Genomic DNA, 24,112 nt, shown 5'->3' with positions numbered 1-24,112 from the left:
CTTCAAATGCATGGGCTCTTTTTTTTTTTTTTACAAATTGTTCTTGCATGCATATATGCATATAAATGCATACCTGAATAATATCTGTTCAGTCCATATAATGTTACTTGAATGTATATTTTTTAAGGCCGACTGTTTGGCATTGGACAACCAGCTGATGTGCTCTTCCCTGGGAAAAGTCACCTTTCCATTTCTCAGCTTTCCCAGGTTGCCTGTAGTCCTCTTGTAGGGTTGAAGTCTTGTGGGCTTTTCTCCATCCACTGAGGCTTGCCCATTGGTGTCATCCTTGTTCAGCTCATGTTTGTGTGATCATGTTGGTGAGACTTTATGGGTGCAGTTTCTGATGTTGCTGGGAGACACAATCTCACAGCAAACTCCCTGATCTTCTGGATCTCATTAGTTATCTTTTAGAAACTGAAATACAGTATATTCCAAGCCATCTTGGTTCCTGTTGAGAAATCTTCAATTATTTTGAGGACCTGCCTTTGTGTGTGGATTGAGTTTGTCTCTTTTGGCTTTCAATACAAGACTGTCTTTGTCTTGTATTTTTAGTGTTTTTAATTAGAATGTGAGTCATACTTTCATCTACTACATTGACTTTCTTATTTCATTAAGCTGCTTCTATTCTCTTGGAATTCATTAGGTGTTAATCTGTATTCTCTTTGGTTTTCTTTCTTTCTTTCGGACATGTACAATCTTTCTTTTGCCTTCTTTGATTTTATCTAATTCATTTTCATGGCAAGCCATTACTAAGAGATTAGAATTTTTGGAGAGTCTTGCTGCCTTGATATTTCATGTTCTTTTATGTACACATCTGCTCTTAAACTATTGAATGACTCATTTTAATTGTTTCTTTTTTGACTTTTAAAAGTCACTCATTCTTTTAGTATAAGTATTTAAATTTTTACAAGGGATTAAGTTGTAGTAGGGGTAAGTGCCATTGTTTTCTGGTAGCATGATGTTTATCATACAGTGTGCCCCCTGAAAGTACAAAACTGTGTGCAAAATCATCCACTATCTAAGGATTTCCCCATTATGAATACAGTAAGTAAAGGAGGAATAACTATGAAGGGAAGGGGGTTGGTGGGGTATTAACACCTCAGGATATGAGTTCTTGATAGTTGTTCTGGGTTTCCAGAGAGTATAGTTCACAGATGATCTGAGTCACCAAGCCATCAAGCGGGACTCTTATAATAGCATCTCAGCTTTCTCCAGTCAAGTACTTAACAGGAAGCATTCCCCGTCCTGCTAATGCTGTGTTGAACTTCTATCCCTCTTCCTCTCTTCTGGTTCTGTTTAAGGTGCTCATTACTTAGAGTACAATGTCAATTTTTTGAGGTTCTCTTCTTGAATGAGTTACAGTCACTCCCCTTCAGTGTCAAGGGAGTGTTCTACAGACTACATCCATCCCTGAAAAGCTGGCTGTACTTTCTCCTGCTCTTCTTTGTAAAGTTTTTTTTTTTTAATTTTCTCTGCTGTTAAACTAGAGGTTTAAGCTGTCACTTACCTCTTCTAGTTGTTGATGTCCAGTTTTCTACAGCTTATTCTATGGAAATTCCAGTAGGCCGTGCCTGCATGTTGTATATCTCCTCTAAGTTCATTCTACATTTCATCAATGCCAATTTTCTTTATGCAATAGGAAAAGATTGTAGAAAGCTGTTTTTATAGACTCTCCCAAGACTCTCTAGTTTTTATCTCAGATGATGCTTTTGAAAATTAATAGTCAGTGATAGTATGTCTTCTGGTCTCCTCTTGCCAATTCATAAAATTAAGAGCTACATTAGGCATATGCAGAATTGATTAGACCAAAATTAGCTAGTTACCTTTCAAAAATGAGTATAGGCTGATCATTTTCATGGTTTAATAATTACAAAGGAAGATTGATTGTGGATCACATCCTTAGAACAGAGCTTTCCAAATGAGAATGGCAGAAAATATGTAAATGAGGGAGAGGAGGCATCAATCGATTCTCAACTCCTAAGAAATTACAAACTTAATATAGTAACTCATGATAAAACTCTGAGAATTTAATCAAACAATTACACACAGAAAGTTATTTAATTAAGAAGTAATCAACAGGATTTCAGGTTTGATAAGGAATAATCAAACTCAGATGATATCATCATCCCAGAGAACATCTTTATGGGTTAGCAAATAAAATTAGTACTTTACATTGTCAAGGGTACACCCCAAGGCTCAAATATTAGCTGAAATGCCCAAGAAAGAGATATGTGCTGTAACAAAATGAGAAGTAATTTTCTGTGTTGATTAATGAGTCCCACACCTCAGTAATTTCTAGTCATAAAAGCTCCTTTCTCATATGTTTTATGCTAGTTGTGAGTCAACTATAGCCTTGCTTTCACATGTTTTTATTTCAAGTCCAGTGGGAGGAAGAAGTGCCTATTTGAGACAATATGTTCTTCTAGGAAAGGACACCCGAGAGGATGTGTTTAAACTTGATATCACTTTAAAAAGTCTTTCTTAGCTGTGGCATATGTCACAACTACTTACAGTCCATTGTCAAAGCAAACTATATAACTAAGCCTTATGTGAGTGTGAGGAAGTATCTGTCATCAACACAGAAGTTCTACAAGGCTTGTACCAGTTGGGAGAGTGTTATATATACCCTTCTTATGATATGGGATGGGTAGTTCGGAAGTGTAATTTCCTGAACTACAGTCTGAATTTGGATATAGAGAGGAGAGACATACAATTAGAGTCTTGGCAGAGACCTGGAGTTAGTTTGAAAATGAACGTTTGTGGAATAACATTCTGACATAATCCATTTCTGTCTAGCTCATTATCCGAGAAGCTGAGTGGTTTCAGGTTGAAGCTCACAGGCACACACATTTCAGATGATCCTGGTGATGATGGGGACTCTATTGCTTATTATAATAAGCAGTTATTGTTGTTTTCCACCCAGAATAATTTAAATGATCTGATTCTCAGGGTTTTTGTTTGGCAGCTTTTTTTTCCTATCCAGTGCTACTCACATTGGTGTGAATTCATACGAGTGGTTCAGTCTAGTAGGCTATGCAAACATTGAGGCATGGCTCTTATACTCTGCATGAGATATTCAGGACATTTTCCTCTTTTTGGCATGACTAGAATTTCTAGGTAGATGTGTGAATCCTCAAAGGACACAAGGGGATTACTCAAGAGTCCCACAGCAGACTGTGAATTGCAAACCTGGTGTGTATTATCATTCAGATATTTGGTTTTGGTTTTGTTCCTGCAATATTTATCAACCACCAACTATAGAAGAAGAAAAAGAGAATCTCAAGGTGGGGAATTGGAAAGATTAATTGAAAGAATTTTTATAAAACATGGTTGACCAAATAGCTCAGTGGGTAATATCTGCCACCAACAGGACAATATATGGTAGAAGGAGAGAACTAATTTCTACAAGTTGTCATCTGTTCACATGTGTGCAATGGCATCCATGCAAAACACACACACACACACACACACACACACACACACACACACACACACAGTAAAAAATATGATGTTTATTAAAAACAGCTAATATCCTTATTCAAGCAAGCATCCTCATAAAGAGTTGGCTAAGACTTGATGCTTCTCATGTTCAATGCCTGCCACAATAAAAACTTAGCAGGTAGCAACTATTATAATTTCCTTTAAGCTTATATTCAGATGGAGATTAAGAATAAATTATTTGGTGTCAGTAAATTTAGCTCATGTGTCAGATTTGCTACCCTGTACCTTAAAAACCCTATTTAACTTTATTTTTTGCCTCGTTTTTTTCTTTATGTAGCAAGTGGTAATGAAATCAATATTACAATGATAATGAAGTAGTGAATTTACAATGTGTTAGCGCAGAGTGGTAGTGTAGTGGTGAATGATAACTTTAGGTCTTATCCTTCATCTTAGGGGTGGAGTTTGTTGTCAGAAAATAAAGTTAGATGAAAAGTTTATGTAGGGACTAACCCTTGATTTTGATCTGGTTTCCTGACCTTGCCCATCACAGCCCAGCTACAGACAGAGCTCTCTCCATCACTGAAGGCAGCAACCAGATGACGGGCAGTTGCCTCAATCTCAGTAATGATTTCTTGCTGAATATAGACTAAAGTAAAAGGAAAACATAATAGCTTATGGAAAAGGAGCATATACCATTCCAACTTTATGCTAGGCATAGATTTTTTTTAAGTTTTTTTTTTAGTGATTTTAGTGTAATAATGGATGGAGGATTAAAAATTAACTATCTTTATTCTAATATTAATAACATGATTTATTGTAGAAAGGTAGAAGCATGGCATTTGGGCAGAAAGAAAAATGTACATAGTTCTAATACAACAAATAATAATTTTTCTGTTTATTTTCAGCCCTTTCTGTATGTAACATTTGTTTATTTAAAATGGTTGGATTTTCTATTGTGCTAAAGTCACCTCATGAATTTTGTTTTGGGGGGCAGCAGTGCATTTAATTAAGTGAAGTATTTCATTTTACTTAACCATTTATTTATCTCATGGTGTTATTTTTTTGTTGCATTTAATTTTTTTGGTTTTTCAAGACAGAGTTTTTCTGTGGCTTTGGAGCCTGTCCTGGAACTAGCTCTTTTAGGCCAGGTTGCTCTTGAACTCACAGATATCTGCCTGCCTTTGCCTCCCGAGTGCTGGGATTAAAGGTGTGCACCACCACTGCCTGGCTTATGGTGTTATTTTTAAGATATTTTTTCTACTGTAAGTTCACATAGTAATTTTTTGCAACATATTTTGATTTACTTAATTATGAAAAATACATAAAATTAAAGTATTAAGTCACAGAAGACATATGTATAAAGTAAATATTGTCAAATTGCTACCTTTATCAATGTACAAAAATTATGTCTTATGACCTATGACAAAGTTTATTTTTTAAACATATTTGCTAATTTAAAATTGTTTATTATGGTTATTTGAGTACTGGATATAACAGTATATATAAATATAGGTTTTTATTTTTCATTTTATAATTGGTATGGTTGTATAGTCTGAGTTCTCTTATTAAAATGTAAGATTTAAAATTTTTTTCTCTATTTTTTTGTCAATTTAATAGGTTTCTCATTTTTTACATGGAATACATTAGGTATATAGTCTTTGAACATTTCATCCCATGTTATAAAATGTTGCGGCTTGCTGCTCTCATTTTAACCTGATTGGTGACTACCTTTGTACCCTCTCTGTATTCTCATAACTGCATTTTGCATTTTGTGCTTTTCATGGTAAAATTTCCCTTTGGGGAGAACTCATAAACTTTACAGTTTCTAACTCTCCATGAGACTAGGCCCTAGAAAAGAGTCTCTCTCTCTCTCTCTCTCTCTCTCTCTCTCTCTCTCTCTCTCTCTCTCTCTCTCTCTCTCTAAATAAGCTTAGAAATGTTTAATGACTTTCCAAAATTGAGATTAAAATCTTAAACCTTTATGAAAAAAAAAAACCCAAACACCTCTTTCCTAAACATACAAGGGGTACTAAGCTGTGGCTCTCTGTTCCTGCAAAAATGGAAACTAAGTAACCAATGTAGTCATTCCCCAAAGTACCATCAAGGTATTGGTACCAGGACCCTACCACACATAACAAAATCTGTAGATGCTTGAGTTCTTTCTATAGATGCTGTGTTATTTGTATATAACCCACAAGCATCCTCTGCATATACCTAAGCATCCCCCAACCACATGTAACAATCAATACATCAGAAATCCTCTAAGCAGTATTTGTATTATATTGTTTAAGGAATATTTCCAGCCCGTGGTTGATTGAATTCACAAAGGTAGAACCCACAGAAAGAGAACAATTGATGAATGACATCTCATAGAACCGTCTGATAGAAGTACATTCCACACTTCTGTTAGCAACCTAAATATATTGTCCTATTTTTCTGTAAAAACAGATCCAAGCATGGGGAATGTTTCTTGGATTTCCCTCACAGAAGCAAAAACTGGCATTCTGGGCCTATGCTGTTCAACCTATTTGCTCATACTTCAGTTGCCATGTAGTTAAATGCACATTTCGTGTGTGTGTGTGTGTGTGTGTGTGTGTGTGTGTGTGTGTGTGTGTGTGTGTGTGTGTGCGCGCGCGCGCGCACATGGGCCAGTGTGCACATGTATATGCAGGTGTCCACAGGAGCCAGGAGAAGATGTCAGACCCTCTAGAGATAGACAGTTGTGAGTGGTCTATTACGTGCCAGGAACAGAACTCTACCTCCGACTGTAAGGCGATCCTGGCTCCACCAAACCTCAGACTGAAATCTCACACTGCTAAGCTCCCAACATGGCTGAAGAATCCTGAGACTGAATGGCTTCCTATCCTCAGTGTGGCTGAAGAATGAATGCTAGCTCTGAGACATTGTTCCTGTCTTAAACACCTTTCATAAGTCCTGGGAATAAAGCCATGTGATCCCAAGAGATCATCTTTGTGTGAGTTGTGGCTCTTTAGGACTGGATCAATTTCTGGAAGAAGTCAGTGTGGCCTTGAACTAACAGATATCTGTCTACCTCTTAATCCTGAGTCCTGGCATTAAATCCTGAGTCCCTTGTGCCCGGCTTCTATGGTTTGTGGTTGACTTTGCTTTCTGAATCCTCAGGCAAGCTTTAATAAACTAAATAATGTATTACCTGCCTAATACTGGAAGTAGAGGTAGAGGTGGTGTTTTAGTTTATGGTTAGCATATAGAAATTTGATACAGAGATTCAAGTCCTTGGTGTGAATGTAGAGGGTGTTGGGAGCAACTCCAGTTAGATACATGAAGAGAATGGACTAAAATCAGGCTGCAAATAATGCTGTAAAGCTACAAGTTTTTATTGGAATTTTCCTGTTTGGGTGAAGAAATGGCTGATATTTTCTACCCTGACTTTAAGTAATTCACTGGGGTGGATTTGCTTAAAATAGGTGTGTGGTGATTACTACTTATAGGCAACTTGACAAGACCTAATATGGTCTAGAACACAACTGTTCTGGTCCTAGCTGTGAGGAATTCCTACATTGTATCAATTGAGGTACAAAGACTTACCGTAAATGTTAGCATTATTTCATGTGCCAGAAAACAAAGAGTAGATTACATCTGGATGAAAGAAGAAAGTCAGTTCTTCTCTCCTTAAGTTGCTGGGTGGTTTGTCACAGTAGCAAGGGAGGGAGCTATTAAAAATGAGATGGGCCGTTCACTACAGATACTCCAGTCCCAATAGACTGATGCTGAAAGCTACCTGCCCTCTGCACTCTCTGAAACTTGATATAAATCTTTTAAGGAGAAATTCTGAGATGAGGTGATGTTGTTCCCAAGCCCATCACCAGTTTAAGCTTGGGGTATAGGGTCATATGTTCTAGAATCATGCTATCTGTGTTCAAGACAGAGAGCATCTACTACATGTATAAATTTAGAAAACTTATTTAACTCCCCAGAACCTCAGTTTCCCCATTACATAGTATAATATCATGCAGGCACACATGTAAATAATATTATGTAGGATAAACATGTTATGCTTGTGTACTTAGGAATATGTATGTATATGTTTAACATAAATAACACTACCATATACTCCTCCTTGATTTTCTTCAAATTCATTACCCCTTTTTCAACTTATAAATGTGTGTGTATATCGACATATACATACACACACACACACTCACACACACACACATCATATATATATATATATATATATATATATATATATTATATATATATGATGAATCCATTTTCCCTAGGGATGCAGCCTCTGAGAGGCTACCCAGTTCTATTAGACCATCTTATATTCATGTACAACAATAAGTGAACTCAGTGTGTTTTCAAGAAAAGAACACACAAAGTTGGGAGCTAAAAGCAGTAGGACAATAGGTGAAGAACTAGAGAGGAAAGAATGGTGGCTGGGGTTGGTCAATATGCATTAAATGCATGAATTATTCACAAATAAAAATGCAAAGAAAGTGTGTATGTTGATTGGCACTATTGTTCTCAATTACTTTTATTCTCTGCTACAGCACACTAACCCAAACAATTTCTCAAACAATCACACTCTCTGATCAGGATCAGATACTTCGGTGTCATGTTGGGAACCCCTATAGTTGGTCATTTACTCACAATTTGTCCCTTTTGTATTGTCTGACTCTTTATCATGCAAGCATTTTTTTTTTTTTTTGCAACTGCTGGCTCTGCCATTTCCTCACATGTTTCTGGCAGAACAGTTTCTTTACAGCTTATCCAGACATAAGTGAATTTATCTTTCTTTCCTGAACATTTTAGATGTGAGACAGTTTTAAATGACTTTATCAGGTAATTTGCTAAGATTTTCAGGGAACCAAATGATTCTGGTCACTCAGCTAATGTCCTGAAATCTTCACTCTTTGAGACACTAATGTATGGGCCAGAAGAAAAAAAAACAAAATGAATGCAATTTCTAGGAAATTCTCACTGAAATATTCATGTAAAATTTGAATACAACTTCCCAACTGAAGCTCCAGAGTAAGTTGGCGTAGTGCCCTAATTAGCTGACACATTAGGCTTAGAAATGCTAAAATATGAAGGAGGGAATTCACAACGTTTGATGCTCGTGATAAGTTAAGTTCCTGGCCTAACTGAGGTTCTATGAGTATGCTCATAGACCATGGGTGGAGAGAATGATATGCCATGAGACAGTCAATCAAGGTTAAGAAGAAACACCAAAAGCAGAACTTACCTATTTTTACTTAGTTTAGTGAACATTTTAAAAGGCTGTATAGAAATTTGACAAAAAGCAAATAATTCAAACAGTATCACATTTTCTTTCATATATTGTATTAGCCAAGTTCTTTAGAGTAACAGAACCAATAGGATGAATATTTACACACACACACACACACACACACACACACACACACACACACACACACACACACGTTTGTTAAATCAGCTTATATCAAAACAACAAGAGTTGCCTCACACCTGAGAGGCAGAGAATTTGATATTTGGTTGGTTTCTGAGGTTAGGTGCCTCTGCCATCAGAATAACCCATAGTACCTGTCTCTTACTATAGAGGCCAAGAGCTAGGTAGTTACTGCTATCAGAAGGTGCCAACCACATTTGGGGTAGGTTTTTCACACTGATGAAGGTGTTCAGAAAAATTCCTCAGTTGAGGTTCCCTACTCAAGTGATTCTAATTTGTATCAAGTTGACATTGAAATCAACCACCACATATATGGGAACTAAAACAAGACAAACACAAGACAAAGCGTGTCCTGAAAGCAGTAGAAATTGTTAAGGACTGAAAAGGAGGTCAGGCAAAAAGATAGAAGAAAGGTTGATGGCCATAATGAAGCCATGTAAATACCTCTGTAAAGTTTGCCCCAAATAGCAAGCAATCCCTTTCATCTCTCCATTCCTCACCCTTTATTACTTTACCATCCATCAAGTTAAATATTGCTATCAGCTTATTTTTTCCCAGAGCTCATCTGTGCAAATAAGCAATATGTGTATGCTTGCGACTACTGTCTTATGCCTTACAAATGTCAGTTTGGTATTACTATTCTCAGCCTCATTTACATAGGAAGGAATGGAGGGATTTAAATATTACTCAGCAATACATAGCCATGATGGATATGTCTTTGCATGTATCATGTATGTAGTCATTTATATCTATAAGCAAATACCATGTGTGGATTTTATTAGTGCTTTTCTATTTGAAGGTCAATTACATGAAATCTTTTCATATTTCCAACAATGCTGTTATGTTATACAATTAAAACACCATGTGACCTGTGAAGGTTGCATATACAGCACAATGCAAAGAGATGTCTTTCACATGTATGATACTTTGAATTGAATTCTGGGACTATTTAAACATGGCATCAGTGTTTGTTCATATTGATGTAATATTAAATTGAAACCTTTGCCCAGCTAGTATGCCCTTTAGATACGGTGCCTACTTACAACAGTGTTAGAATGTTCGGGATCTTCCCCACACTCCTTGTTTAAATATAACATGATCAAATGTCATTTTTCCTTATTGCTTTATGTCAATCTATTTCATATAAGATAAAGTCCTGTTTAAATAATGGATTTGCAAATTCTTTAAAGATATGAAAGTTTATAAGTTGGTTTAAAAATAATTGGCAAATGTTATACTAAAACATATTGGTGGACATTGTCAGGAGAAATAGTTATATCATATTGGGCTCTGGGAAGGGCTTTTCAGGCATATTTGACAATCAGCAGCCAGTGACACCTGGAAGCCACTTGGGCAGCACTTTTTTTTCTCCAGAATGTAGTTTATGTTTGAGGTCTTTCACAGAGAGACTCTTATTCATATTCCATATTAAGTGCAGCATATAGGGAAAGGTGACAGTGTTGAAGCAGTTTTACCCCATTTCTTAAAGTGTTTGCCAGTCATGAAGGCTTTGTTGTTTTGCTAAATGTGGACTATTAAAAAAAACATTAGTGACAGGTTAGTTACTATGAACTGTGAACAAAACAAATCAAGGTAAAGTATGACTACTCTATAATCATGTATGACTATAGGAAAAATGTATATGTCACCCAAACCATGAGTGTGTCCAAGTATTCCTGTATCTTGCCTAATGAGTGACAGATTTTCATTTTTAAACCAATTACAATATTTACCTTTTTCTAATCTTTCTTTCTTATGGATGAGATTAATTGTAATAAATAATAAAAATTACCACTTCTTGACAGAATTCAATACCAAGTAAAGCCCTACCCCTTTGGATACTTGTCAAATCATCTCACATGTCACTTAACTATGCAGTACATTATCTCCAGCATCCTGTCCTTCAGATGCCCCATAGCTCAACAAGTAGCCATCCCTTCTCATGACAACAAACAAAAAATCTGACTTGTTTAACCATGATTGTGTTCCTGGTGTTGGTTGACTAGTGGGTATTGACAGACATTTCAATAATATTTATGAGATAAAATGTAAAAACTGAATTAGGAAACATGATTATTTTTTAGGTAGAATATACAAATTTACTTGGTGACTGCAGAAAATGCTACACTATAGGTAAAAGAATGCAGGAGTAACCATGGTTGTATTCTTAATAAATAGTACTAAATGCTATACAAAAGTGTGCTTCAATGCAATTACATTTATTTTAGTTTACAAATAAAACTAAAGCAACCTTTGATACAACAGTTTGGCATCAGAACTAATGTCTATATTTTTGAAAATGTGTCACCTTCCTTAAACTGATGAAAAATAAATCAACAACAACAAAATTTAAAAAAAGAAAAATCAGAAAACCTGTGAACTACTTGAATGGTATGATCTCCCTAGTTCCCTCACACAGTAATCAGGGGAGAGGGAGGGTTTGGATTCTCATCATCTATCTATTGCAGTTACTTCCAATGTACCCTTGGTATCACAGATAGCAATACATCTTACTGGATCGGTCTGGGTAGAGCAGAAGTCAATGATTTTTTTTTTTTTTTTTTTTTGAGGCAAGATGACCTGGATCCTTCAGTGCACTGCATAATCCAGAACATTGTTTTTTTGGTTTTATAGGTTATGGATACTATTGTCTGAGCCATCTTGTTCCAGATACAGCTTCCCAGCAGGGTACTAACCACTTCAAGGATGCTATTAGAAGTGGATAGGGTTCCTTTCTCAACCCTGTGTAAGCACTCTTCCCTTTCTCTCTCTGTGATATCCTCATTCATCAGCATCTATGTGTTCATTATTCCCTTTAGCCTGCAGAAAGTTCTTAAATTTTCATTCCTTCTGGGATGGGAAGAATCTGGGTCTTCATGAGTGGAATAAAAGATCACGAGACAGGGTCTTCCTGTCTTTGTTCAAATGAGAAATAAAACAAAATATAACAATTTGTTTCTTAATCAAATCCATTCTTTGATAATTTCATACATGAGAAATAAAACATGCATTTGGACACCCTCATACCCCAATAAGACATTTTCAAAAAACCTAAATTGAAAACTTGCTGGGATCATGAGTCTCATGCATGTGGGAAGGTTTCTTTCTGAGAGGCTGCTTATTAGTGATTGGTTAATTTATAGCAGAAGTCAAATTCAATACATTTTGCCAGTTATACCTACTTATCCCAGAATTTTTAGATTAATTAGGTTTATTCTAGTTAAATGTCATCAAAACAATGTAGATTTTACCTGAAATGATAGTATATCTTTATGGTCTCCAAAACATCATTTGAATTATTTAAAGAAAAAACATATTATCACCAAAAGTTAATATTTCTTTAGCACCTAGCATCTTCCTACCCAGTGAAATAAGTATCTTTATAACACAGTTTTTAAATGAATCCTTATTTTACTTTTTATTGAAAATAGATTATTTTTTCATACAAAAATATCCTATTTACATTACATCCCAGCTCTTCCCTACCTCCCTCCACTGAATCCACTCCTTTTCTGTCTCTCATTAGAGAAGAATATTTTATTTTGTCATATTTGGTTGCTATCTCTTATAATGTGGTTTTAAATACGTGGGTGCTGTCTGTGTGAGCATGATCACCAACAACTACATTGCAGCGAAACAGACAATATTAATACTGATCTAAATTCTGGTCACAAGCTATACTACAAAGACCTTCTCCTCTCCCCTCTTAGTGTCTACCTTGTTGTTTCATTCTCAGATACAAGTTTTAGCATCCAAATTTCCAGATTCTGGTTTGCTTTGTTTTGGGAGGGAGGTTGCAAGGGCAGAGGGCAGATTCGAGGGGATGGGGAGATGAGTGGGATTGGGATACATAATGGGAAATCCACAGATAATAAATAAAAGGTTAAACAATTATGGATTCCATAAAGTCTTTGAGAGGAACATTTTATGTAAATTACACAGATTTATCTGTATGGCATTTTCATCAATTGCAAAATAGCTCCTATCTGCCAGACCAGCGGCTGTGCTAGGACTAGAAGAGGAGGGATACACTATCATTGCCACCTTTCTTTCTGTAGGTGCTTCTTAGTGTTCTACTAGAGATGGAGCTGAGAGGGTGGATTTTCAAAGAAGTCCTTTTGCATCAGGCACATGAGGTTGGGAACATAAGGGAATCTGAGGCATCAGTTTGTGGAAGTGAGTCGTGAGGTAAAAGGCCAGAGCAGAGGTTTGGAGACAGATAGGCAAAGGGTTAAAATTCAAAATTAATATATTGACTGGTTTTCCTTTGGTCTCTTCAAAATCTGGAGTTTTCTGTAACAGAGTGTGCTACCTTTAAAATAATCGATTACACAGCTCACAAAAATCAACTAAGCACAGCTCATAGGTGCTAACAGAGATTGAAGCAAAAGTCATGGACCCTGCATGTGTCTGACCTAGGCCCTCTACATATACATTATGGTTGTATAGCTGGGTGTTCTTGTGGAACCCCTAACAATGTGAGTCTGGGGTGTCTGTGACTCTTGCCCACACTTGGGCCCCTTTCCTCCATTGGGTTGCCTTGTCCAGACTTGAGGGTTTGTGCCTAGTCTTATTGTAACTTTCTATGCCCTGTTCAGTTGATATTCCTGGGAGGCCTGCTCATTTTTTTAAGGGAATGGAGGAGAAGTGGATCTGGGTGGTGGTGGGCGCTGTGAGGAGTAGAGAGATAGGAAACTTAAGTCTGCATTTAATGTATGAAAGAAGAATAAAAAATTAAAAAATTAAGATACATAAACTAATGATGCCAGGCTGGAGTTTTAGAAACAAGCTTAGGCTAAGGGATTTTCATTACAGTTACTCTCTCCTGACAGTTACTACATTAAATGGTTTGTTTGCTGGAGCTGTATTAGGTTCATAGAAAGCCCAGGGAAGGTACAGAGATGTCTGGCATGATCTCTACCTTAACCATGCATAGCCTCCACCAGTCCCCACATTCCCCATCAGGGTAGTTTATCATCTTTCCCTCTGGGTGTTGTGGGTTCCATAAATTAGGACAAATGTGTAATGGTGTGCTCTCACTGTTGTGATATATACTATTTTTCAGCACCCTAAGCATCTTCTGTGCTTTGCCATTTTGTCTGTTCTGCTGCATCAATTCCAGGTTATTTTAGAACACTCTCAGCTAACTTGACATTTGCAGTCCACACCTGTGATCTAGAAAGCTGGCAGTGGTGCCTTGTCCCTACCATCATTGATCTGCTGATTTGGGAAGGTGATTTCAGCCTGGTGCAACCATTTGCCATGACAGGAAAATGCATTTCTCTGATGTGCTCGCTTGCTCTCTGCTCACCAAGATGCCTGTTTCTGTCTGTTCTTCTCAATCAGACACAGACACAGAAAAGCTACAGGATAAACACAGTGCTGTTTTGCTGCTGTCCAGTAATTCCAGTGAAAATTGAAGTTTTTGCTTCTCTACAAAAGAACGTTTGCTAGGAATTTTGGGGATGTACTGCCCCCTATATAAAGTTAAAGGAATGCAACATAAAAGAATGCAACACACCTTTGCATCATTAAAGCAAATGTTCTTGTGAGCCATTTAGTTTAATCAGAGCAGTATATGCAACAGTTGGACTGGAACTGTCCATTGGTGTTTGATAGGGTCCTCAAAGAGTACGCAGTTGAACTCACCGATTCCCTTTTCTATGAATCATTCAGTGTCACTAGTTCAGCAGTAAGAGGTCACGTTCCCGGTGCTCTTCCTCCATCTTTACCTGACTGTTGGTGGGTCCAGTTTTGTGCATACCAAGAGCAGGCATCAGCAGCTATGAGTTCATGACTACAATGGCTGTTTTCTGTTCAGTGAGTGACATTTCACAGCATCTTCTCCTCATTTTCTGAGGGTCACATTTTTCCCACCTTGTCTTTCACAATAAGAATGATGTAAACAACATGGCTAGGGGCAAGCACTTTTCTATCATTAACTCACCAACCTGGGCAGAAAATGAGTCTCTGCATTCACCACCATTTGCTGGAAAGGGGGGGGGTGTGTTTCTGATTTAAGGCTGAGAGGAATATTTATCTATGGGCTCAGCTGAGAAATTTGAGGTGACTTGTTACATAACAATGGATCGTGAACAAATCATATGATAGTAGCTCGGTTTTAAGAAAATACTTCTTCCCCACATTATGGAAATCATCTTGTTTAGTAATATATTAAATCCATACATCATTCATATTGAAGCTATACATAATGTGTACTGGTGTCAGAGGTACAGTAGACCCAAAACGGTGTATTGTTTTTAGAAAGTAGCTGTGAAATTTCAACTTCTTGAAATGCTATAAGAAATGGGACAAGGATGGCATCAACTTTCACCTTTGGGAAGTCATGAAGAGCATATTATGACTTAGGCATCAATAATTTCCAAGTAGCTAAGGTTTCTGAGAAGTTAATGACTTTGTTGTATTCTTGGTAGGTCTCCACAAGCTCATGTGATTGAATTAATCCTCAATGCAATATTATTGGAAAGGGACATTTGGGAAGCTGTTTAGGTCCTAATGGCTCCACCTTTATGAAGGGAATGATGCTGCAGAGAAAAGGCCTTGGACAGTAAGTGTCTCTCTTTCTTGATCTTCTGCCTTCTGCAATGTGAGGATAGACCAGGAAAGACACCACCCAATTGCAGGACCATGATCCCGGACTTCCTAGCATTCATGGCCCCACTTGTAGGCATGCTGTTTCATTAGCACAGAAGTGATTAGGAGAAATTTCACTGTCTCACATCCCACCACACCCTTCTTGTCTATCTGGGTTTAACCAACAAATGTCTGAAATCTTGCTCACTTTTGGAAATAGTCTGGAGTTGGCTTTTGAACAGCTTCTTCCAGTCTGTTTCACCTGGCCTCAGCCCCAGACCCTAGGGCTTCAACCTTTCCCCAGGGCAAATGTTTTGTTATAAAACACAAGGAACTCAGTGTTATAGTCACCAGATGGTAGTAGCTAGGCACACTCTGATCTGACAACACAACACAGAAGAACGTGTTCCTAGCATCACATTGTTGCTTCCATTTTATTATTTATGGATTTGTGATTGTTTAATTCTAACAATTCATTAACATTTCCAGAAATGTTTGGTTGCAATGCTTTCTTACCCACCGTTCCCAAGGGTATGTATCCTCCCCAGTTACAGCCTTTGGCCTAGCACAATTTTAGTTTTCCATGAGGATTCTCCTTTGCTATGACTTGTAGCATTTCTGTTAAATATTGTATAATTTTTTATCAACATATTGAAAAACTCCATGAAAATGTTTGCATATCTCTTTAGTACCATTTGCCAGCAACGCCTGGAAGTTACTATGACAACTACCTTTAAAATTAAAAACCAAAATTAAAAGTTCTGCATAATTGAAAGGCCTATCTGACACATGGTTAAAATGATGGGATTCTAGAATTAGCTGTGTCTGTGTGTAAGTTAATTTTTATTAGGATACAATTTTAGAAATCAGTATTAGGCATGTTATTGCACTACATTTTCTCTCCAGGCTAGTTCTACTAACTAATCTCACTGTCAGAAAGTCTTTACTTTTTTATGCAGTGTGCCTGGTAAAATAATTTGCCTCTCTAAGCACTGACAGCAGTCGTCACCAAATGCCTCTGTGCAGTACTAGGCATCTCACCTCTGCATAACATACATTTTTTATTTAAAGGTATTTTTTTAACGAATTGAACAAAATCATGCCATTTTGCATGCATGATTAAATTTAATTTTACAACAATCTTACAAAATTGTTATTATGATCCTTATTTTACACATGAAAAACAGCCATACAATCACTCACTGAGGATCCTAAAGCCAATGAATATCAGAGTAGTACTCACACCCATGTTCGTTTGCTCGAAAAGATAAACATAGCTATATAAAATTTATCATATACTTTATTCTTAATTTGACATTCTGTGCAGTTTGGTCATGAGGGTTCAACAACAACAGCATCAACAATTTTCCACAATACTGCATGTAGCTTTCAACAAAGCTCCTGTGAACTGAGCAGAGCATTTGGGGTGACATGCTATGCTTCCACCTTTGTGTAAGAACAATTCCACCACAATCTGATATGCCTGAGAAAAGTGAGCCTACCTTCTGAAATAGTTTGGGTATGTTTTGAATGAGTTTATATGTTGGAAGAATGGTCCTCCGTGTTGATATATTTGGTGGGACCTATAAATGTTGGGACCTAGTGGGAGATGTGTGCATCACTAGGGGTGCACCTTAGAAATTTCCAACTATCTTGTTCTTGTGTGACATCTATCTTAGTTTAGATTTCTGTTTCCTATGATTTGAATACAAACTGTTCCCACTATTCATGTATGAGACCCTTGTTGCCAGCTGGTAACACAGTTTTGGAAGGTGTAGAAACATTAAGAGGAGAGTATCTTGGAAGAAGGCTTATTGGACACTTCTCTTGCAGATTAAACCTGATCCATAGACTCTTCCTGTCTCTACCGTGGTTTCTGTCTATGATGAAGAGAAGAATTTTTCCTGCCATTAACTCTTATTGTCATGAAGACCTGTCCAAGGATGTGGGGATAGGCAGCCATGAACTAAACTTCAGAAAACTGAGAAAATTCTTTTCCTGTTTTTCAGGTGTTTTTTCATATATTGTAGTCACAGCCATACAAAAATAACTGATCAACTACAGCAATACAATTACCCCCTCTTCTAAAACCTCCTGCAACTGTAATACCATCTGATGGCTAGAGCCAGGGTGCTCCTGCACCGTGCTTTTGAATCCCCCAATAGTGTTAATGCAATAACCTTCCATTCCTTACATTTGCCTTAACTATAGTAATAGGAAAGAGACAAATATGCCTTCTTTTGAAAACCAGGTAGAAGCAGGTAATGCTCAACTTATACTTGTCTTTTAGAGAGAAGACTACTTGAAGAAAGTTACTCATCTAGGCATTTGATAAAAAGCAAGCCTAGTTTGCTGTCCAGAGCACAATGTGGTGAATGCACCCCGCATTCTGAGATGATTATAAATTGTTACACAGATGATGGGTCTAGTGTTCTATAACCATTGGATAGAAGAAGTTGACAGTGCTGTTTAAGCCATCTGTTTCTTTACTGGTGCTTTGTCTCCCTGCTTTACCAAACACATTTTTGAAATTTGCCTGATTTATAATTGTCCCTTTCCATTACAGTCTTTCAATTTTTATGTTATGTACCCCTTATTTTTTATGTTTCTATGGTATAGAAGTTTTCCATCTTTTTAGAAATTTCAATGAATTCAAGTTCATATTTAAAGTGTATTTCATATTTAAAGACAGCATAAAATCAGTGCCTGAATTTTTGACATTGCTTCAATAATCACTGTTTGGTCGTTAGCATTTAGTGACTTATTGGTATGGTAGAATAAAATCATTCTTTTATTTCTGGTATTAAACAATGTTTCTGTTAAGCAGTGAATTCTAGTTTTACAATATTTTCATTCCACATTTTGAAGACATTTCATTAGTTGCCAGCCTTTGTAATTCTGATCAGGTAATGGTAATTCTAATTATTCTCTTGTGAATATTACCTTAAAACTTGATGGCTGAAACATAGTTGCTTTATCTTTACATTCTATCAGTTCAAAAATAATGAGCCCAATGTTGGTTTTCATCATAACTGTTCCATTGTGCCTGAAATTATTTAAATACTTTCCAGTTTCAAATACTTTATTGCCATTTTCTGTTATATTAGGATTAGATCCTCTAACCATCTTTCCTTTTTCTTCTACCATGATAAGTAGCGTTATGCTTATTCCATTTTGAGGTGTTTGGGTTTTTTTATTTTTTTATTTTTGGTGCATCCATCCAAAAATAAGTCAACAGTGAAAACTGGTATAAATCAGAAAAGTAGCATGTGCTAGCTTTTCATTGCTATGGCAAAATATTCAAGAAAACCAACCACAAAACGCACTCTGTAGATTGTATTTATTTGTGGAGGGAGAGTACCTGGTAGGGGCTGGAGGGATGAAAGGCAGGGTTAGAGTAATATAATTCTATTTCTATTAAAATCAATTTTTAAAAAATTTAAAAGTGAAGGATCAGGCATGGAGAGATGACTCAGTGTTTAAGAGTATTTAATGCTCTTCAGAGGACCTGGATTTGAACGTCCCCAGAACCGACATTAGGTGGCTCACAACTGGATGTTACTCTAGTTCCAGGGGATCTGATACTATCTGGCCTCCTCTATGACTGTACATAGATGGGACACATAACCCCCCACACACACACACGGAAATAACAAATCCAAAAAAGGAATAAAAGATTGAATTTTGGCTCACAGTTTTAGAGATTTCAAATCAAAGTTGACTGGTCTCATTTCTTAGAACACAGACAAAGGAAAAATAGCAAAGAAAAAAAGGACATGATGAAAAATTTGTTCACCACATGGTAGCTAGGAAGCAGGACTAGCAAAAGATGAAATGTCTTGAGACCACATGTCCTTCAGAGGTGTTCTCAACAGTGACCTGCTTTCTCTAACCAATATGCACCTAATAACAGCATATTTAGCTTTGAGCTCATCCAGGTGTTAATTCATTGGTGAAGTTATCATCCTTGTGATCTAAATACATCCTAATTAGACTACCCTCTTGGGGCCAAGCTCTGAAGACATGAACATTTTCCCTCTAGCCTCCAAAGGCTAATGTCTATCTTATAACATACAATGTTTTAGGTCCATCTCCCGTCTTCAATTTCTCTACAGTTCTAGTATTCTTTAACATTTATGCTCATAGTCTCCTGAGACTCAAGGTAATGTTTATCTGTAAGCACCTGGAGGCTAAAAATCCCAAGTTACATAAATCAGTATGCAAGGGTACATGGGAATATTCCAATTCAAAAAGAGAAGAGTGAGGAAATGCCATGAAAAGACCCAGTCTAATCAAGACAGAAGTTGGATCCCTGGTATGTATGTGCTAGACAGGGGCTTGTAGGAAGAATTAGCATTTGAATTGGTAGTGAGTAAAGAACTATGTCCTTTCACAAATAGACAGGCATTAAGCAATCCACTGAGGGTAAATATAGGACAACAAACCTACTGAGGATAAGCATAGAACAAAAGAAAAGGAGGAGTTGTCACTAATGACAGGAATATAAACTAGGGCTGCTTCTGTGAATGATGCTTTGAGGATTCCTCAACATGTCCAACCCATGGCCAGGTTACATGACTCAGTAGGCCAGTGTGTGTATTGGCACAGGCTACCATCTCACTAAACAAATAAATTTAATGAAAATAAAACACATAAACGTTATTTTAAAAGCCTACCATAGGCTCACTAGTAATTTGAGCAATTCTACCCATAAACCCAAAACTTGAAACTCAGGTAAGTATTTGTACACAGATGCTTGATGGCATTTATTTTGACACATAGAGAAATGAAGTTCTGCTATCAGCTGTCACAGCACACATAAATGTTTAAAATATTATGCCGGGTGAAAGAGCCATTTGCAAAGGTCTAGTGTTGTGTGGTTCCACCTACACAAAGTATCTGCAAGGAGCAAAGTCACAGATACACAAAACAGTTTGGAGACTACAGAGGGCTTTGCATGGAAAGAAACAGGGAACTATTATTTGATGAGTACAGAATTTCTATTGGTGATAATGAAAACTTCAGAAATTATTAAATGGTGATGGCTGAATAGCACTTTGTATAATAATATCTCTGAATTGTACACCAAAGGTGGTTTAAACAACATATTTTGTTACACACATTTTATCATAATCATTTTTAAAACTACTTTTACTACAACAACTTGCCACACTTCTCTCAGTTGTCCTGTTCAAATGTTATTTCACTCATCTCTGGCTATAGTCCCCTGCCTCCTGCCTTAGTCTATCCAGAACAGTTTCACAGGGGTCCAGAATTTTAAATTATAGAGGAGTTAGAGTCCACATGAATTCAGTTTGCTATTTTTAAACCTTATTGTTTTACCTACTCCATTCTATTTTTTCAAGTCTAGATTCTTTTATTTTATTTCAAAAGATTTATTGTACAGCAGGGTAGTTATAATTAGTAGCAACATATTGCTCCATCGCAAGTATAGACATTGGAATGTAAGTTCTCTTTATCTTAAGACAACAATTATGTGATGATGTGTTTGTTACACAGCTAGAATTTAGCTATTCCTAAATGTAATCATATTTCAGTCACACCCAAAAAGAAGGTAATCTATCAAATAAGATAAGCAATTGTGAAGCAAATTGACTAGAATATTATATGAACAATTCTATCATGCATCACTCAACAAGTAAGCTTTTAGTATTTTTATGTACTTTGTTTTACTTATTTATCTTCAAGATACAGGGTTTGCACAATGGATTCTCTAATTGCATTAGTGACTTTTCTTTTAACAAAAGTACCTGGGAAAAGCAGTTTAAGGAATGAAGGGTTAATTTTGGCTTAGAGGTTAAGGTGTTATCTGCTATCCTGATGGAGAAGGCATGGCAGCTGAAGCAAGTGGTGACTGTACAGCTGTAGTGAGAAAGTACTTTCTCCATCTTGTTCGGTCCAAGAACAACTCCAGCCCATGGTTATAGATAGCCTTCCCACCTCAACTCAATCTACACATGGACAGAGGTCTGTCCCCTAAGTGATTTCAGAACCTGCCAACTTGACAACCAGTCTGAACTAATACTTCACAACTACCACAACCTGTTAAACCTTCTGCCTCTTAAGGATGAGTCATTTCATATAGAGTTTCCTGGGGATTCCCTGAAGATACCGATCATGACAGAGAAGAAAGGGATTGTCCCTTTGTCCAAGCACCAAAATGTGAATGCTAGAGTGTGAAGGTCCAGTTTTAGAAAGAAAAAAAGAAAAGAAAAGAAAGAAAGAAACTTCAAATCCCCTAAAAGGCCTGGCTTGGACTGAGCTTTCTTACTGACTTGTGCACTCCCAGGAGAGCCCAGATGCTCCCCACTGCCTGATCTCAGGGTCCACACCTGGGAGAGCATGCTGAATCAAGCTCCTCCAGGACAACCTGCCATAGCACCGTGCTGTTCAGCAGCTGAGTGAGACTGTACCTTCGGATTTTGTCATGACAATGAGCTTCGTGTAGGTCTTCTCTACACTCAACATTATGCAGAATCCCAGTCATCGGATAGATTTTTCTCCCCACAACTCCACGTACAGATTTTCTTAATTTCTTTCCCCTGACGGTGGGGGAGTGGTTTGTGGACATGTGTGAGAGAAAGAGGATTATGAGGGGGGATGGGTTAGGACACACTTACATTTTCAGCTGCCAGGACTCCCAGGCCTTAATCCAGCCAGGATCTCAATGGAAACTTAACACCACCCTAGTGACCCTGCACTTGCACAGAGCCTCAAGTCACCAAATAAGGCAAGTCATTTGTCATGTGAGCCATAAATATTTACATCCATCAGTGACAAATGTGTAAAGACTGTGGACTGACGGGGTAGTTTCAGCTGCCCTGCTGGAGCCTGTCAAGACTTACTCTTAACTCCCATAAACCCCAAAGACTGATCTATGCTGGCTGAGTAAGAATATGCCCTCCCGCTTGTTAGCCTACTCTGTCAAGTCTAGATTCTTAAGAACAAAAACCATATACTCCCAGCTACTGCTACCAGGTCTGATATGCAATATTTGACAAATGTTAATCAAATAAATTAAACTAAGAAAGTGTTGTGGGAACTCAACCTGCCAATAGCCTTAGGATAGCAAGCACTAGGGCATGGTCTTGTCTGTCAGGTGACAAGTGATAAGCTGGAGGGAAAGCTGCTCTCTTGCTCTGGCTTGTGCTTGGCACGGTTGGAGAACAAGGAGCAGAGAGGTGGCTGCAGGATCGGCAGTGGCATCTGCAAGTAATCTTTCTCAATTTATTTTTAAATTGTATATGCATTGGTGTTTTGTCTGCAGGTATGTCTGGATGAGAGTGTCAGATCTTGGAGTTGAATTGCATGTGGGCACTGGGATTTGAACCTAGGTCATCTGGAAGATCATTCAGTGCCCTTAACCGCTGAGCCATCTCAAAGGAAACCCAGAAGGATATATTTTGGTTCTGGTTTTGATGTTGTTGTTTTTCAATCCATCTGTCAACTCAAGTAGAACATGCATCTTGATTGTTATGGACACAAGATGTTCATGCAGTGGTCTTTATGTCTGAAGAGGACAGCTGTACACTGGTGGAAAGGCACGAATATCTCTAGCACAACGGAAGTGCTCTGTGCGAGCTACAGCCAGAGCTCCAGAGTTAGCTTGTGTTAAGACTCGATCTGTGTTTTCACTTCTACTGCAACTCAACTTGATATAAAAGACTAAAAATTAGAAACTCTATAGTATCAATAACCTTCAGCTATTGAGGACTGAACCAGGCTGCAGATTGCCACTCTTTGCTCTAAGTCCTTTGTGGTTTCATGGGTGACTCTGAGTGGGCTATGTCAGAAGATGGGGATTTTTTTAGAAAGTGTGTCAGCATGAAGAGGATCATCCTGCACATGGAAGTTTCTGGAGAGTGGTGGCTCTGGCTGGTCTTTTCTGAATTGAACTAGAGTTGGGTCCATGTTATCAGTGTCTTCTCTAGTGTTGGTTATGAAGTCAATGGAACCAGTTTTGTGCACTGTGGTAGGAGTGGAGAGAATGGTCATAAATACCAAGTGAATATTCAAAGCAGCAGTTAATGAGGCAGAATTTGAGAGTAATACCCAAAGTGAAAAAATGGGGAAGTCATGAAGATGAAGTCAGGCATAGGCAGCGAACAGGTGGTAGATGGACAAAATTCATGGGTAGAACTTTTCCCTAGACTGCTTTAACTAAGGCTAAAGAGGAGGATGCTGGGAGATAGAGGCAAGGAGGATGCTGGGGCACAGAGGCCTCTCCTACTGGTTGTAACTGAAGGATGATGTTGGCCACTTTCTCAGTCACAAGTTGCTTTTTCAGGAATGTTAGAGGGCGGTTGTGAATATCTCAGTGATGCTCAACTACAACCCTGGCTCCAAAGAGGAAGAAATCAGTGATATATTAATGAGTCACAATTACATCTGCTGATATGGTGATTAAAATAGGCTAAGACAGTTCTACTGAGGAATTTTAACTCTGTAAAGTGTGAAGGTGACATACATTGAATGGAGATCACACTTCAAATTTTAAACTTTGATTCTTTTCATGAACTAGTGATATGTTCTGTTCTATGACTTTTATGGTATAGAGAGTGAGCTGCTGCTGTGATCAAGAGAATAAACTCTAGTGTGCAGCTGTTAAGAGTATTAGAAGTATTTTTGAGTTATATTTTC

This window comes from Cricetulus griseus, chromosome 3 (assembly GCF_003668045.3).
Source record: "Cricetulus griseus strain 17A/GY chromosome 3, alternate assembly CriGri-PICRH-1.0, whole genome shotgun sequence".
Lineage (NCBI taxonomy): Eukaryota > Metazoa > Chordata > Mammalia > Rodentia > Cricetidae > Cricetulus > Cricetulus griseus.
This window is presented reverse-complemented; position numbering follows the sequence as displayed.